The sequence below is a fragment of the Mobula birostris genome, chromosome 6 (assembly GCF_030028105.1).
Source record: "Mobula birostris isolate sMobBir1 chromosome 6, sMobBir1.hap1, whole genome shotgun sequence".
NCBI classification, from domain to species: domain Eukaryota; kingdom Metazoa; phylum Chordata; class Chondrichthyes; order Myliobatiformes; family Myliobatidae; genus Mobula; species Mobula birostris.
In genome coordinates, this window is record NC_092375.1 from 51785985 (window position 1) to 51803779 (window position 17795).

A 17795-nucleotide genomic window follows, 5' to 3' on the forward strand; every position below is an offset into this window, starting at 1 on the left:
GATCCGTCCCTGTGTTCAGTGCTGAAGTAGAATGGGAGGTGTGATATGTGCCTGTCCCTCACCTCACTGGCTTGCACTGCAATGGGTAGCCATGGATGTCAAGAACACACTGACGCACACAGAACACTTTTTGGTAATTCACTGTTGAAAGATTTCAGCCCCACATGTGTCCATAAGATATCCTTTAGCTTTAACTTCAATGAAGATATGCACTGAAACATGCTTAGTTTTACTAAAAGGAAATATTGAATATAATTTTTGATCTCTTGGGGAAGAGGATCCTTTATGGCTTTAGATGAAATCTTAACTATATTTTAATAGTTCAATCAGACATTATTGGAATTTGTCATCCTCCTTATATTTAAATGCCTAGTTAATGTCTAAATTTATCCGCCCAATCTGCTTTGTATTAGTAAGTTTATGTTAACTTTTATACTTCCAACCTTCCATTATCCACGGCAAGGTGGCGTGGTAGCATGACACTATTATAGCTCGGGGCGTCGAAATTCAGAGTTCAATATTGGCATCCTCTGTAAAGAGTCTCTGTACGTCCTCTCCATGGAATGGTGGGTTTTCTCCAGGTCATCCCGCTTTCTCCCACAGTCAGAGACGTACTGCGTAGGTTAATTGGTCATTGTAAATTGTCCCGTGATTACATTAAGATTAAATCGAGGTTGTCAGGGGTTGTTGGGTGGTGAGGCTTGAAGGTCCAGGAGGGCCTATTTCGTGCTGTATCTCTAAAAAAAAATAAATAAATAGATTAATTAATTAAGATATATCTATGTGATTTATGATGTTTTCCGGCTGCAGTGTAGTGCAAGACATAAAATTACTTTAAATTGCAAAATAAATAAATAACGTAAAAGAAAAATGAAATAAAGTTCATGGAGTGAGAGACCATTCAGAAATCTGATGGCAGAAGGGAAGAAACTGTCTCTGAGTCATTGAATGTGGGTCTTCAGGCTCCTGTATCTCCTTCCCAATGGTAGCGATGAGATGAGAACATGTTCTGGATGGTGAGGGTCCCTAATGGTGGTGCCATGTTCCTGAGGCACTGTCTCCTGAAGATGTCCTAAATGGCGAGGAGGATGGAGATGGATAAGTCTACAACTTTCTGCAACCTCTAGCAATCCTATGCATGGAACCTCTGTAGTAGGCTGTGATGCAACTAGTCAGATTGTTCTCTATAGGCATTTGTAAGAGTGCCTGGTGACATACTGAATCTCCTCAAACTCTTAATGAAGTAGAGCTGCTGGCATGCCTTCCTTGTGATTGTATTAATGTTAATGCAATAAGCCTGACACATAAGGCAGGTGAGCTCAGGGCATGGATAGGCACATGGGATTTTGATATTTATTTTACTTCACTTTATTGTCACCAAACAATTGATACTAGAGAGTACAATCATCACAGTGATATCTGATTCTGCGCTTTGCACTCCCTGGAGTACAAATCGATAGTAAATAGTAAAAATTTATATTATAAATCATAAATAGAAAATAGAAAAGGGAAAGTAAGGTAGTGCAAAAAAACCAAGAGGCAGGTCCGGATATTTGGAGGGTACGGCCCAGATCCGGGTCAGGATCCATTCAGCAGTCTTATCACAGTTGGAAAGGAGCTGTTCCCAAATCTGGCCATATGAGTCTTCAACCTCCTGAACCTTCTCCCGGAGGGAATAGGGACGAAAAGTGTGTTGGCTGGATGGGTCGTGTCCTTGATGCCTGGCAGCACTGCTCCGAGAGCATGCGATATAAAGTGAGTCCAAGGACAGAAGATTGGTTTGTGTGATGTGCTGGACTGTGTTCACGATCTTCTGCACCTTCTTCCGGTCTTGGACAGGACAACTTCCATACCAGGTTGTGATGCACCCTAGAAAAATGCTTTCTACGGTGCATCTATAAAAACTAGTGAGAGTTTTAGGGGACAGGCCAAATTTCTTTCTACGTTATGACAGAAATATGGTTGAAGAATGGGCCAGACTGGCAACTGAATGTTGTGAATTGCATATGCCTCTGTCATAATAGAGGAGCTAAGAGGGAAGGTGAGTTGTGGTTCTGATTAGGAGAAGAGCATGGTAATATTTAGAGAGGATATTCCTGAAGTAATGTGGGTCAAATGTAAGAGTAACCACTTTGATAGGTTTGTACTTTTGCTCACCCAATAGTCAGATAGAAATATAAGAACAAATATGTGAGGGTAAGTAGGGTTGTAATAAAAGGTGATTTGAATTTCCTGATATTGACAAGGGCTGTTATAGTACTAATGAATTAGATGGGGCAGAATTTGTGAAATGTGTCCAAAAAAGTTTCCCCAAGCAATATCTAAATGATTCTACTAGAGAGCAGTAGCATTTGATTTTTTCCTGGGAAATTATGTTGTGCATGGAAGTGTCAGTGAAGAAGCATATTGGAACCTATGATCATGATCGCATTTTAAAATAGCTATTGCAAAATGCAGGATGGTTCTCAATTAATTTTGATGCCATTAGACAGGAACTGTTGTTTAGGACAGTGGTCCCCAACCACCGGGCCGCGGACTGGCACTGGGCTGCAAAGCATGTGCTACCGGGCCACGAGGAAACGATATGATTTGGCGATATGAGTCAGCTGCACCTTTCCTCATTCCCTGTCACACCCACTGTTGAGCTTGAACGCACGTGAGGTCATTACCCGCGCGTCATCCATGTCAGTGCGGGAAGGAGATCAGCTCCTCGAGCTTGCAAATGACGGCGGGCTGAAAAGTATGTTTGACAGAACATCTCTGCTGGCATTCTGGATCAAAGTCAAAGCTGAATAGCCTGAGGTAGCCACGAAAGCACCGAAAATGTTGCTTCCATTTCCAACATATCTCTGCAATGAATGCAACGAAAACTAAATTGCGGAATAGACTGGACATAAGGAACCCCTTCGAGTATCACTGTCTCCCATCACCCTTCAGTGGCACCGACTTGTTGCAGGGAAACAAGCCCAGGGCTCCCACTGATTCAGCGATATTGGTGTGTTGCAATGATTTTATATGTTCATACGGGGAAAATATGTGCTGTGTGTTTAATATCCAAATGTTATTTAAAACGTTATGATGCTATTGACTTATAAGTGACTTATATAACCATATAACAATTACAGCATGGAAACAGGCCATCTTGGCCCCTCTAGTCCGTGCTGAACGCTACTCTTGTCCTACCGACCTGCACTCAGCCCATAACCCTCCATTCCTTTCCTGTCCATGTACCTATCCAATTTAACTTTAAATGATAATATTGAACCTGCCTCTACCTCTTCTACTAGAAGTTCGTCCAATACTTACTTCAAGCTCCCCTGTCCTCCCCTGATAATTGACTTATCATTGTATTCATGCGAGGAAAATATGCGCTGTGTATTTAATATTAAATTCGTTAGATAAACCCTTTTACAAATGAAATTGATTATATTAGCCACTTATCACCTATATTCCGGTCGTGATTAACACCCCTCTCCCCGAACAGAATCGCCAAAAACGATTTGTAGAAAAAAATCGGCATGTACATGCATGCGTACTGGTGCCCGCACAAGGCTTCATGGTCATTGTAGTCTTTCTCGGGGTAAACACAATGTATTTGGCTGCTGCTCTTGTCTGTTGGCAATCCTACCCACCCCGCCCCCCCCCCCCCCACCCCGGGTCGGCCGGTCCGCAAGAATATTGTCAATAATAAACCGGTTTGCGTTGCAAAAAAGGTTGGGGACCCCTAGTTTAGGAGAAGCTGTTAATAGATGTCTGGCAAGTGTGAAGTTTTTAAAAGTGAGGAGGGACAGTTTAGAGTCAACATGTTCCTGTTAGAGTGAAGAGTAAGAATGACCGGATTAGGGAACCTTGTGTGATGAGAGATATTGAGGCACTGTTTAGAAACAAAAGAAGCATGATTCTGCACCTGGCATCAAGCAACTCCCTTGAATAACAGAAGGGATCTAGAAGTATACTTTAAAAAAATCTGAAAGACCAGAAGGGGCATAAAGTATCCTTGGAAGATAAAGTAAATGAGAACCCTAAGATTTCTGGTAAAATGGCAGCGCATTTGGATGCAGTGACCTCTTTGGGGCCAACAGAATGTGTTTTTGTCCTTTTTAAATGTTTTTTTTTATGATTGGAAGACAACGCTGGACATTAAAAACCTCAAGTACTGCAGGTCTACTGCCTCGTTGAGCTGCTCATTGTCAGAGGAGCTGCAGGAACTGACTTGGTGTGGACCATGTTACTGCCTGCCACAGGGAGGCCTCAGGGTCAGTGCGTGAGAGTGGTATGCAGTCTAAAAGCGACTGCTGTCTTGGACGTTTCTTTTGTGATTGCAAGACCCTGATGAAGATTGGTCATGTAAAATGCTGCAAGTTCGTTTCCCTTGTCTATTGATGAGACAGATGGTGGGGAGCTGTTGTAGCAAGGCCTCAGACTGTGGGCTTTCCCATTGCAGCAGCCTAGGAGAGGAGATGCCAGAATCGATGTAGCAGAGCATCCATGCTGGTTGGGACTGACCCTCCAACTGGCGCTGCATCCAGTGTTTGATCGGTGGAATGGCAAGTCGGACTGCATGCATACTTGAACTTGAAGAAATTCTATAAGCATATAAAGTTCAAATGAGTAATTGGGCAGAGAATAGGAGAGAGATGGGTATAATCTTAACAGTTAAAAGATGTTTGGACAAATTCATAGCTAGGAAAGATTTAGAGGGATATGGGCCAAATGCAGGCAAATGGGACCAGATCAGGAAGGCATCTTGATTGGCAAGGATGGGGCCAAAGATCGTGCTTCTGTGCATAGCTCTGACTCCATGACTAAAATAAGTAATGGCGGTTATCATGATTCAGTAATATCATAGTAATTTATCATTAACTGGATTGCTAATGATACATTAACAGCGATCAGTGACTGAATTGATATAAAGTGGTAAAATTAATTTAGAATTACATTATTTAGATAAATAACAGATTATCTGCGTTATGGATAGCCAGAGCATTGATTAGATTAAATGTTTGTAATTAGCAATGTTTCCATAACATGTTCAGCTTTAGCTTTATGGATGAATTAGTTGCTTTAATTTCTTCTGAAGTAATGATTTTATCCTTCAGAGACTTTGATCAATGGAAGTTTATCACAAATATCAGGCACAATGGGTCTAATTTTGAAATTGTGTGTCCAAGAGATTTAGTGAGGTAAAAAATGCTAGTTTTTGAAAAGTGCCATACTTTACAGCTGAGAAAACATTTTGGAAATTTAATCTTTAGTGTTTTGGCCCAATGGAAATTTTAGATTATCAATTATTCTAAACTTGTCCTGGGAAAATCTAGCAGTTGTAGGTTGGAAGGAATGTTAAATTTCAACAGTCCCAGACCTAACCTAACTCCCTCAAACTGCTACTTTCATTTTAAATGGAAATGGAATTTGTGGGGATCATAGACTCATTTCCAAGAAATGGGTTGTTCAATTAAATATTCAAATGAGGTTGCAGACCCCAGCTATTCTCTCTCACTCTCCCAATTTTCCACAGTAGCTGAAAATCAACAAGAGCTGCTGCATGAGAGAAGTAAACGCTTTGTCAACAACACTCGCACAAAATGCTGGAAGAACTCAGCAGTTCAGGAAGCATCAGTGGAGAGGAACACACAGACAAGATTTCGGGCTGAGACCCTTCATCCATAGTCAATACCTGCATGGCTGAATTCCTCCGGTGTTTTTTATGTGTTACTCCTGATTTCCAACATTGGTAGAATCTCTTGTGTTTATTAGTACTTTCTTAACACCATGTTGGCAATGAGAAGAATCATTTTCTGTCAGATTTCAAGCTGGTCTGCAGCCAGAACTCCTCCTTTATTCTGATTTTCTTTGTAATCACTGACCTTCTTGGAATCACTAACTCACCTATGCTCACCACAATCTCATGTTCAGTATTGGAACCTTCTATTCACACTGTGCACAATCACTTCATGAATTCCAGTGCAGAAAGTGGGAAGGCTACCCACCTCACACTGTGCTCACCTAATGATTAGGCTGACTCCCTGGTAGCAAATCAATCAATACCAAAAGCATTTTTGCTCTTGAGTTAAAATTCCAAGGTGCTATGACCCGAATTCCTGACCTCTCCAACCCTTTGGAAATTGGGGCACAATAAGGATCAAGGGTTTGAACGCTTATTCTTAAAAAATCTAGCAAGGATATATTGATGCCCTTATGATTAAGCAGAATAAATATCACATCTTTCTGTGTGCAAGGCAGTCATCAAGATGTGAGAGAAAGTATTGGTTAGGATAGTTCAGTGTAGCTTAATTTAAACCTTGCCTTCAGGGTAATTATAATGGCTCCAGGATGTAATGTTCTCATCTATTTATATCAATGCAATAGAGCAACATCATTACAGGCAGAATCATTACAAGACTCTCGTAGTATTAAGCATCCCCATGGTGCTGCTGCAAGCATAATTACGCACTGGGCAAGTTCAGATATTGATGGAACACTGTCTACCCCACCCAGCAATCTGGCCCCACCTCTCCTGAATCTATCTCAATAAGAACAATTGTTTTCGTGACTTTAGAGCTTCAAACCACATTCAGCTATATTAAAGTGAAATCCTTTGTCCAGCTGAATGAGGCAAGGCACTGACTAGTTTTGAAATAAAAATGATTCTCTGATTCATTACCCTGTAACAGGATTGCAGAGATGCTCTGTCAGTAATCCCTGAATACGCTCTAATGTGAATCTCAAAAATTGCTTTTCGAGAGCTTGCGTGTTGATTGAAATTGAACAAAAGTGCAGATAGAATCCCAACAACTAGATCAAAGATAATGAATGGTTGTTTGCTTTCACTGCTGCCAGTTGATTGAATGTATACCAGGCTGAAAGGTATACAGCAGCTTAACAATTGAAGCAATGTGATAAGTGTGCTGCCTGTTAGACTCGGAGCATCTCAGGTGCTTTATAAATATATACGGTACCTGGAATGTTGCATTAGTTACCACACTAGGTAAAGAAACAACATATATGATGGAGCTTGGTGTACGACTGAGAAGATCGCACAGATTAGGGATTATAAAAAGACATTTAATCAGAAGGTTCAGAAAGTTAAGACCTTTAGATTTATATTGCCCATATCCTTCAAGTACCTGAATACCATTTAAAATGAAATAGTTCAGTGATTGTACTTTTTCCGTAAATAACTTTTATGGTGTAATTGAACTGGTCTCTTAGTTGAGGTATACAGACATTCTCATCGCTTTTGTTTTCTACAGAGGAAGATATGAATTCAATCTGAAAGCAGCAAAAATATTAGTAGTAACATGAGATTAATTAGCTGTTATAAACTGAACAACCTCCGAGAATAAGGATATTGTGACAACTCGGTACAGGGTTAAGTCATTGTGTGGATAAATAGGAAGCTACCTCATTATTCTCAGAGAAAGTAATCATGAGAATGAATGAATTGAAAGTTAAAACTAATACATGGATGGAAGGAAGAAAGTAAGGAAGAGATATATAGTGTAAATGAGAAAGTAAGTAGGATAACTAATTAAAACATGAACTTAAAATGAAATGGATGGAGAAGAGAAAGGAAATGAGAATGTGAGGTCCACGGACTGAGGGAAGTAAATATTTGACATCAGTAGGGAGTCTGCCCAGTTCCTTTTTATAATAAGTAAGGAAAAGAAGGAAATTTCCTGTCTTAGATCCAATTGGAAGGTTGAGGCAAGGAGGAAAAGTTATCCAAAAGGATCTTCATTTCCTCTTGGAAGTGTACAATGGAACATTTTGGAATGTTTAAGTGCCCACTAATCCTTTGGGTTCTTTCACACATCTTTCATGAAAAGACAGATCTCACTGAGTGTAGGTTCTTCCCTGTGGTCCTGGAATGAGATTAAGTGGGGAAATAATGTGACCAAGGTGGCACCGCACTGGATATTGTGTGCAGCTTTAGCAAGGTAATTAAACTCATAGTGTTGTGGAGTTGCAAAGAGCAATTGCTCATGACAAAGGAGAAAAGCATGAAAATACTGAAATACTTGGAAAGGTGCAGAGCCAGATGGAGTCCAGCTTGAGGCTATCTGTAAGCTGAATTGTCATATAGCATGCAAACAGATAAATCTATTCACATGACAACAGAACACTAAAGAATCACAGAAACTGCTGCAAGTAAAACAAATAGTTCTTAGTAGCAAGCCACTGCCTTGAAACATAAAGGCCATGATACTCTAAGCAAAGCTTCCTCAACGTGCTTTCTTCTTCAGGGCACTCTGCGTTTGGCCAGCTGCTCCAATGCACCACATGAATTATGGATGCAATTCTCTAATCTGAATAAAATATAGTGCCCTAATGAGCCTGGTGTGAGCTAGGTGCATAGGCTGTCAGAGCTACAGATGCTTGTTGACTGATTTATCAAGCACTCCATGTATTAAGCACTTAGCAAGCCTCAAGCCTCAGTATCACATGATACTGAATGTTAGCACACAACAACCATTTACAAGACGCTGGTGCAAGATAACATCTCTTAATAGCTTTAGCATTTTTTGAGTTATTAAGGTTTACTTTGTATCATTATTCAAAGTGACACAAAATTTTCCAACTGACTAAATTATGAAGACTCAAAATCAGACATCCAAACACCAAGCTATTCTTAAGAATCACTCCCCCAAATGCATCCTTGGACAGAGGCTTTTGTCTATGTGTGGCTGAATCATTTGTACATTTTTTTCCTGACAGCCAATTTTTAAGTCCAATCACCTTTTGACTGGATAAAGAGAAGTTTATTCCCTATTTTGGCACTGAGAAATGTTTTACATTTAGTAAATAGAAATTAGAAAAATTAGTAGATTCTGGATAACTTAATCCACTCTGTGAAAGGAGATCATGAACCTTTTGACTGGATAAAGAGAAGTTTATCCTTTTGACCTTTTGACTGGATAAAGAGAAGTTTATTCCCTATTTTGGCACTGAGAAATGTTTTACATTTAGTAAATAGAAATTAGAAAAATTAGTGGATTCTGGATAATTTAATCTACTCTGTGAAAGGAGATCATGAAGGCAAAAGGCTAAGTTATAAGGAACATTTGACATGGACTGGAGTGGGGAAACCTGAGAACAACAATGGCTTGATCCTGTATTAAATGGGATTTACCTGACTACTTAACGTTGTTTATTAGAGATCTACCTGCCTCAGATTTAAAATCAACAATTGGCTCACCATCAACTGTTTTGTAGGAGAGGGCTGAACTTCTTTTGCCCTCAGTGTGTATGTGGACTGGATTGACCCATTGTGACCCATAGACTGTTCTGAAGTACCATATGCAATGTAGGCTCACTACCAACTGGCATGTTGAACCCTTGACTGAGGTGGGTAACCTGGGCCTCTGGTGAACTCCACACCACTCATCAATCATCAGTATGTGAACAGATGATATGCATCTCCCAGCTGATACAAACTGAAGCTGATGGAGATATTTTTTGACTCTGTTCTTGTGTGGGATGGGAAAAATCACATATCTACCATTCACTCCAAACAATCACAGCTGAGATGCATCATTAAGACTTTACATGCCAGGAAGAGCAAACATAAAATACTAATGATAAATAACTTGGAAGCCTGCTTTACCCTCTGTTAAAATATGGAAATACCTCAATAGAACATGCAATATTACTTTTCTGAACTCCTTCCTTCCATTTGAGAAAAACCCGAAGTTTTTTTCTCTAATCCTGCAGTTGTGAATTATGCAAAAATAACACTGACCATTTAAGAACCCAGATGCACAATCAATCTGTGGTAGAGTCATGGACTGAACAAAAGGCATCCCATAGAATAGCACTGAGTGCTATTTTGATCTTTCCTGGTGGAACCAAATGTAACACAGATGGTGTTAGCTTGCACCATATGCACTTGCACTTACAGTCAATTTAATATTAATTTGATGCATGGCTGCACCAGAGTCCAAATCACCCAAGCCATTTTAAGCTCTTTACTTGTGTGTGAATACATTTGTGTTTGCATTGGAGGTAGACTGATGCACTGGCACAAAATAGTATTTTAATAAGATACAGCTTGCTTGGATCATTTTAGTATGCTTACTCAACCATAAATAAAAGTGTTGGGCCTGGGTCGTAGCATCAAAATTTATTTTACTAGGAATGCAAATAACAAAAATAATTTTCCTAATTCCTTCTTTGGGATTTGAACAGGATTGTGTGCAATGTACAAATTCAATGGTGCTATAAACAGCAACGGATCATAAGAGTATAAAATTACTTGTAATACTTTTAAACAAATGTTTAAGTCTCTGATATTAAATTCTATTCTCTGTCATTCTAATGTAGAGATTAAGCACTGTGCATTAAAATGCAGAGAATAATTTTATTCTCACTTCTACGTTGGTAGAAAACAAATAATATTATGCAAATTTTTAATTGGAATATTTAGGCATAACGTGTAACCTTGAACAGTTCACTTCTCTAAAGAATCTCAGATTGGGGATGGAACTCTAGGTTTCAAAATTGTGACAGATTTGCCCACTTGAATTTTGTAAACATTAAGAAGCAGAAAATAAATGAACTAGTAAAACTGTTATAAAATCAGCTTGGCAATTAAAGAGCTGTTGATACAATTTCTCCCATTGAAGGTTTTTAGCAAATCAAAGTCAGTCTGAATAACTTCCAAGATTTTCAATGACATTTGCTGCACTTGTTGTAAAAGTGACAACTGCCCAAAAACTTCATGTTTCAAGATATTTTCAAAAGATAAATGGGAAAATGGCAAACATCAGCTAGTCTGACAGTGTAATTATAGAGCCATGGAGCAGATTTGGTCAGCCAGTCAATCTGTTCTTTTCCCAGACTCCACTTACCACATCTGATAAGTCGTAACAAAATGTGACAGGAGCCTGTTCACTTTCAGGAAACCACTATTCACAGTGTCATAAGATGGCTGGTTTACAATGACAAACTATCAATTGGTTCTCACCTTGCAGTCAGATGGCTGTGAATTCAACACCCATATTGAAGACCTGAAGCATGACCTCATCTGGGGTATCAGTACTGAGTGAATGATACATCTTTTGGATGAATGGTTAAATCTGGACACTGTCTTGTCAACATTTAAAATCCAAGTGCAATATTTGAAAATGAAAGGTAGTGTTCTTTAGTGTCCTAACTAACGCTTGTTCCTCATATATCAGTGAAGCAGGCTTTTTATTATTATTTCTGCACACAGTTTGTCTGTTTCTTCAGCATTACAGTAGTGAACAAATTCTAAAGTTGGTAACAAACCATATCCAGACATTGTGAAAGGTACTATTCGGTCAAATCTTGCTGGTTGTTGCCTTCCAAACTGTGAGTATTCAACAATTCGAAAGGAAGTAGGTCTTGCACTTACCCAGACTGTGAATCTGCATTTACTGAGTGATAGATAGCAGTGTGTCTATCTCTACACTTCACCATTGTACTCCAAGTGGAATCTAGTGAAAAAGGCCAATGTTAATGGAAAATCTCAAGAATTATCTACAGAACTGCCTACACAAATTTGGATCTAGCATAGTATTTGAGACCCCAATTGAGATTTTAGTGCTATAGATTAATTGGCAAAAGAGAAGATAAGCTTGTTTGCTTTCTAGGTTTTAGCTTAGCCTTTTTAATTATGTCTATGTGTTTTTAATTTTTTTTCTTTCTGAATGTGCTGAATGGACTTTTACATTGCAAAGAAATATGGAAGCATGGTTCTCTTCATCCAACCGAAACAAGAAAGCGTGCAGAAAAAATTTAGGTGATGTTGCCAAATCTACAGTTGTAGGAAGAGGATGGCCAGACTAGGTTTTTATTCCTTGGATTGTAGGAGAATGAGGAGCAACCTTATAGAAGTGTTTGAAGTTATGAGAGACATTGATGAAGTGGATGGTCAAAAGGTACAGCCATTGTTGACAATGTTTCAAGTAAGTCTGTGTGTGACAACAGCTTTTCTGAATATTCACCTTTTGGTATCTCTGTTGTCTGTCATATGGAACAGATGAGGCTCTTGGTGTGATCAACTCAGTTCTGAAAAAAAATCATTAAGGCAGCCAAATATAGTATTAGACCACTCATCAATAAGATTCAGCAAACCCAGAGGTAGATGGTAACAGTCCATGGTAGAGGAGTGCAAAACTAGGAGGGGGGTAGATTTAGAGTAAGAGAGAAAAGATTTAAAAGAAAGCTGGGGGCAACAGCTGAGAGGTGGAGGGCGGTGAAGATATGGAATGAGCTGCCAGAAGAAGTGTTTGAGGCAGGTACAACTGTATCACTTAAGAGGCACTTGGACAAGTACGTGGAGGGCTATGGGCCAAATAAAGGTGATTGGGACTATTTCAGTGGACATGTTTGGTGTGAACTCATTTGGCTAAAGGAAGGGCCTGTATTCCTACTGTTTGCTCTATGACTCAATGCTTCTGAGCCAAATGTGCGTATGCAGTCCCAGTGAGCTCTGGCCCTCAGTAAAAATGTAACATTCTTACTATCTTTGTACTACTTTTTGCACCACATTTTTCCTTTGACTAGGTGTTTGACGTGACCTATTTCCTAAACCCACCATCTAGTGTAAATCCTGAGAAAGAGGCCATCTGAAAGCGTAACTAACCCTCTGCTGCCAGCTGCTCTCTGCTTTATACAGTTGTGGTCACCCCATTATAAGAAGGATGTTGAGGCTTTGGCAGGCATGTGCCTTCTAATGCAGTAAAACTTGGGTTGTTTTATCTGGAGTGACAGAGGAAGACGGGGGATCTGAAAGAGATTTATGAAGTTAGAAGGGCATTGAGAGAGTAGACAGACAGTATCTTTTCCCCAGGTTTGAAATGGCTAATATTAAATGGCATGCATTTAAGGTGAGAGGGGGTGTTCAAAGGACAAAATACTCTACAGATGCTAGGGTCAAAGCAACATTCATGACATGCTGGAGGAACTCAACAGGTCAACAGGTCAGGCAGCATCCGTGGAAATGATCAGTCAACGTTTCGGACCAGGTCCTGACAAAGGGTTCCGGCCTGAAACGTTGACTGATCATTTCCACAGATGCTGCCCGATCTGCTGAGTTCCTCAAGCGTGTTGTGAGCGTTGGGTGTTCAAGGGAGATGTGAGGAGAAGGTATTTTACACAGAGAGTGGTGGGTGCCCGGAATGCCATGCCCGTGGTGCTGGTAGAGGCAGAGGCAGATGTATTAGGGATTTTAAAGAGACGTATGGATAGGCAGATGAATGTGAGGCTATAGATATTGTGTAGGCAGAAGAGATTAGTTTAGTTGGCTATTTGATTACTAATTTAATTGGTTCAGCACAACGATGTGGGCTGAAGACCATGTTCCTACAGAAAATAGAAAGCAGTCGACATTTCAGGCCTAGACCCTTCACCAGGACGAGGAAGTCCTGATAAAGGGTCTCGGCCTGAAACATTGACTGTTCATTCTTTTCCATAGATGCTGCCTGGCCTGCTGAGTTCCTCCAGCATTTTGTGTGTGTTGCTTGGATTTCCAACATCTGCAGATTCTCTTGTTTGAGATTGGGCATGTTCCTGTGTTGTACTGTTTTATGTTCTGTGTTCTAGCTCAAAGAGTAATGATTTTCCAACAGGTATGTTTGATCTAGGAGAATATAAATACAAAGGCTTCAGTAACTTTATCAAAAGGAAAAATATGAAATACATCTGCAAAGCATAGAACATGACAATAGATTGTCAGAATGGATTTCAAAAATAAAAATCTAGCTTGATCAAACTGATTGAATTATTTGAAGAGCTCATGGAAAGAGTGAGGGATAACGATGGAATTTATTTAGATTTCCACAAGGCTTGCAGTAGGGTGTCACATTATTGATTGATGTTTATTGAATATAAACTTCAATAAACTATATCCATGGATATCATTTTTTAAGTACAAGAAACATTATTAAAGAGTTTTCTTTGCTAATAAAGCCGATGATATAGGTAAACCATTTTTATTAGCAATAATTATTACACAAGATATCCAAATGACAAGAGGACAGTTTTTTAAATTTGCTAATAAATAGTTTAATAAATGAGCTATTTTAATCTGTAACACTTTCAATGCTTCAATAAGAAATAATAGAAAAATAAAATACAGCAATAAGTAACTTGTACTTTGTACAAAATCTCTTTACATCGTTGTTCAGCAGATATTTGCCATACAGCATATTCTGTGTGAATAAATTATTTAGATCCAGACAACACAATTCTATCTGTCCACTCCCAGCTTTAGAGAGCTGAAACTCTAATTATTATTAACTCTTGGCATGCTGGTACATTGTGCAAAATTTACATTAATTGATAATTTTTTAATGAATAAATGCAGATGGTCCATAGAGTGCATTGTTTTGGTTAACATTTGGAAAAGATTTCTGTGTTGACTAGAGATCAAGCTACAATTTTAGAAATCACAGAAGCCTGACAAATATTTGTGCAACATTTACATTAGTGGTTGGCTGCCACTGACGGGAAGCTGTAAATTGCTGCTCTAAAAATTGTAGAAGTGACTGAGAAGGTAATAAAATGTCATAAGATCGGACACTTGGGATCACTTCTGTAGCCAGCACAGAAAAGCCTGAAAATATCAATCAAAGATTATTGTGCCACTGGACATTGCTAACTTGAAGAATAAAAGGGAAATATCAATCCTTTTGATGAGCATGGTTGTCCTTAGAGCATACTGTCTTACTTCACATAAAAATTTAAGATTAGCTTTATTTGTCACATGTACATTGAAAGATCAAAATATTCAGTGAAATGAGACATTTGAGTCGATGACCAACACAGACCGACTGTGCTGGGGCAGTCTACACGTATTATCGTGCTTCTGGCACTAACATAGCATGCCTACAACTTACTAACGCTAACCTGTACGTCTTTGGAACGTGGGAGGAATCCAGAGTACCTGGAAGAATCCCACGTATCCCATGGAAGAATGTACCGTACAAACTCCTTAAGACAGCAGTGGGAACTGAACCCTCATCTTCTGATTGCTAGAGCTGTAAAGCATTTTGATAACCTCTATGCTACCATGCTGCCTTACATTATTGACAAATTACTATTGCTTTCTTAATTAATTAATTAATTGTAATGTAAAGTATACATAAATGTGCACATAATTAAGAACAATTATTTCCTTGCTGCTATACAGGCCTTTGACATTCACAAATTGTTTACTGTTGTGATATGGGCAGCCAGTTCATTTCAAGCTACTATGAAGGTGAGTGCTCCAGGCACATAAATGTTATCTGTATTCATTCAGCATGTGATCTCCCATTTCTCCCACTAAGGATTACCTCCAGTTACTCACACAAATTAAACTGGAACTCAGTCGACAGGATTAAGGTGAATTGCTCCTCAACTACTTTGGAGGAAGTAAAGTAAGAATCACCTCAGACAATCACTATGGACTAAAGTGTGTCAGAAAGAGTATTACATTGTAATATAGAAGTCCTATCCTTCATTGTTACTGAGTTTAAATCCTGGAGCTCCACAGCCAACAGCATTGTGGGAGGATCTTTGTCAGAAAGAATTTGGTGAATGAAGAAATTGGTTCAACACTAACTTCACAAGGACAAATAGGACCAGGCAATAAACGCTGCCTTGCAGTTGGCACCCAGTTTCTAAAATGAATTAAAAGATTATAAAAAAACTGTTAGGATTACAAAAAAAAGGGATTGGAAACTTCTTATCATTTGCTTTACTTCTACCAGATCCTACATATCAAAAGTATTTCGCCTCCTCTTTCTAATTCATGTAATAACTACACTTCCTTCGGTTTCCTTTCAGTGGCTTTATGGTTACATTTTATTTTAATTCACTTAATTAAAGAGAAAGTGTCAAGCAACAGGAAAGTATGTAAAGGCTATTCAGAGAAGAGCGAGGCATACTCAGTTTTGCAGTCTGATGGGATCTAACAAAAAGAAGATTCCATTGGTGGAAAATGTCTCCCACCAATGGCTAGGTAAGTCTGTGGATATGATTAGTTTAAAGTAATAGAGATTGGCATATTGAAGCACCTTCAATAACTCCAAAACACTGAAGTTGGGTAAAATACTGAAAGGCTTTTATTCGCTGTACAATACGCCCCTCTGCTGACTGCCCCTGTGGCTCCTCCCACGGAATCCTGAATAAAGGTGATTCTGCCTTGCCCCTCCCCCTCAGTCCGGGGGCAGACACTCACCATGGAGGTCGTATTGTACAGCGAATAAAAGCCTTTCAGTATTTTACCCAACTTCAGTCTTTTGGAGTTATTGAAGGTGCTTCAATTTTATTCACTGTAAATTTTAAAGCATGGAGCATGCTCTGAGACCCGACAAGTTAGACCTAAAATCCGCTTACCATCAGCTCCCCATCGGCTGGGAGGACCGCCCTTACACTGCCTTCGAGGCGGACAGCAGGCTTTATCAATTCCTGCGCATCCCCTTCGGTGTCACGAATGGTGTATCTGTCTTCCAGAGGGCAATGGACCGGATGGTGGACCAGTGCCAACTGAAGGCCACGTTCCCATATCTGGATAACATCACCATCTGCGGTCACGACTGGCAGGATCACGACAACAACCTCCGAAAATCTCTCCAAGCGGCCAAAGCTTTCAATCTCACCTATAACAAGGACAAGTGTGTATTCGGGACCACCCAACTTGCTATCCTTGTGTGTGTCGTGGAGAATGGAGTCATTGGCCCTGACCCTGACCGTATGCGCCCCCTGTTGGAACTCCCTCTTCCCAATACCCTCAGAGCCCTCAAAAGGCGCCTGGGCTTCTTTTCATATTACGCCCAATGGGTCTCTAACTACGCAGACAAGGCCCACCCCCAGTCAATTCCATCACATGCCCCCTCTCAGCCAAGGCCCATGCGGCCTTCAGCCGCATAAAAGGGGACATTGCCAAAGCAGCAATGCATGCGGTGGATGAGGCCATTCCCTTCCAAGTAGAGAGTGACGCCTCTGACTTTGCGCTGGCTGCTACCCTCAACCAGGCAGGAAGACCAGTGGCGTTCTTCTCCCGTACCCTTCAAGGCCCTGAAATTCGGCACTCTGCAGTGGAGAAAGAGGCCCAGGCCATAGTGGAAGCTATTAGGCACTGGAGGCACTATCTCGCCAGCAAAAGGTTCACCCTGCTAACTGACCAGCACTCAGTCGCATTCATGTTTAGTAACCAACAGCGGGGCAAAATCAAAAATGATAAAATTCTGAGGTGGAGAATCGAACTCTCCATCTACAACTATGACATCATGTACAGGCCTGGGAAGCTCAACGAGCCCTCCAACGCTCTATCCGGGGGAACGTGCGCCAACGCGCAGATCGACCGGCTATATGCCCTACATGTAGATCTTTGCCACCTGGGAGTCACCTGGCTTTTCCACTTCGTGAAAGGCCGGAACCTGCCTTACTCCCTTGAGGAGTTCAGGACGATGACCAGACACTGCCAAGTCTGCGCAGAGTGAAAACCGCACTTCTACCGACCTGAAAAGGCACCACTCATCAAGGCCACCCGCCCCTTTGAGTGACTGAGTGTTGACTTTAAGGGCCCCCTTCCCTCCATCGACTGCAATGTGTACTTTCTTAACGTTATCGACGAGTACTCGCGGTTCCCCTTCGCCATCCCCTGCCCCGACACCACTACCACGTCAATTATAAAAGCCCTGCGCAAGTTCTTCACTCTGTTCGGATACCCATGCTATATCCACAGTGACAGAGGGTCCTCGTTTATGAGTGACGAGCTGCGCCAATATCTACTGGCTAGGGGAATTGCAACTAGTAGGACCACGAGCTATAATCCCCGGGGG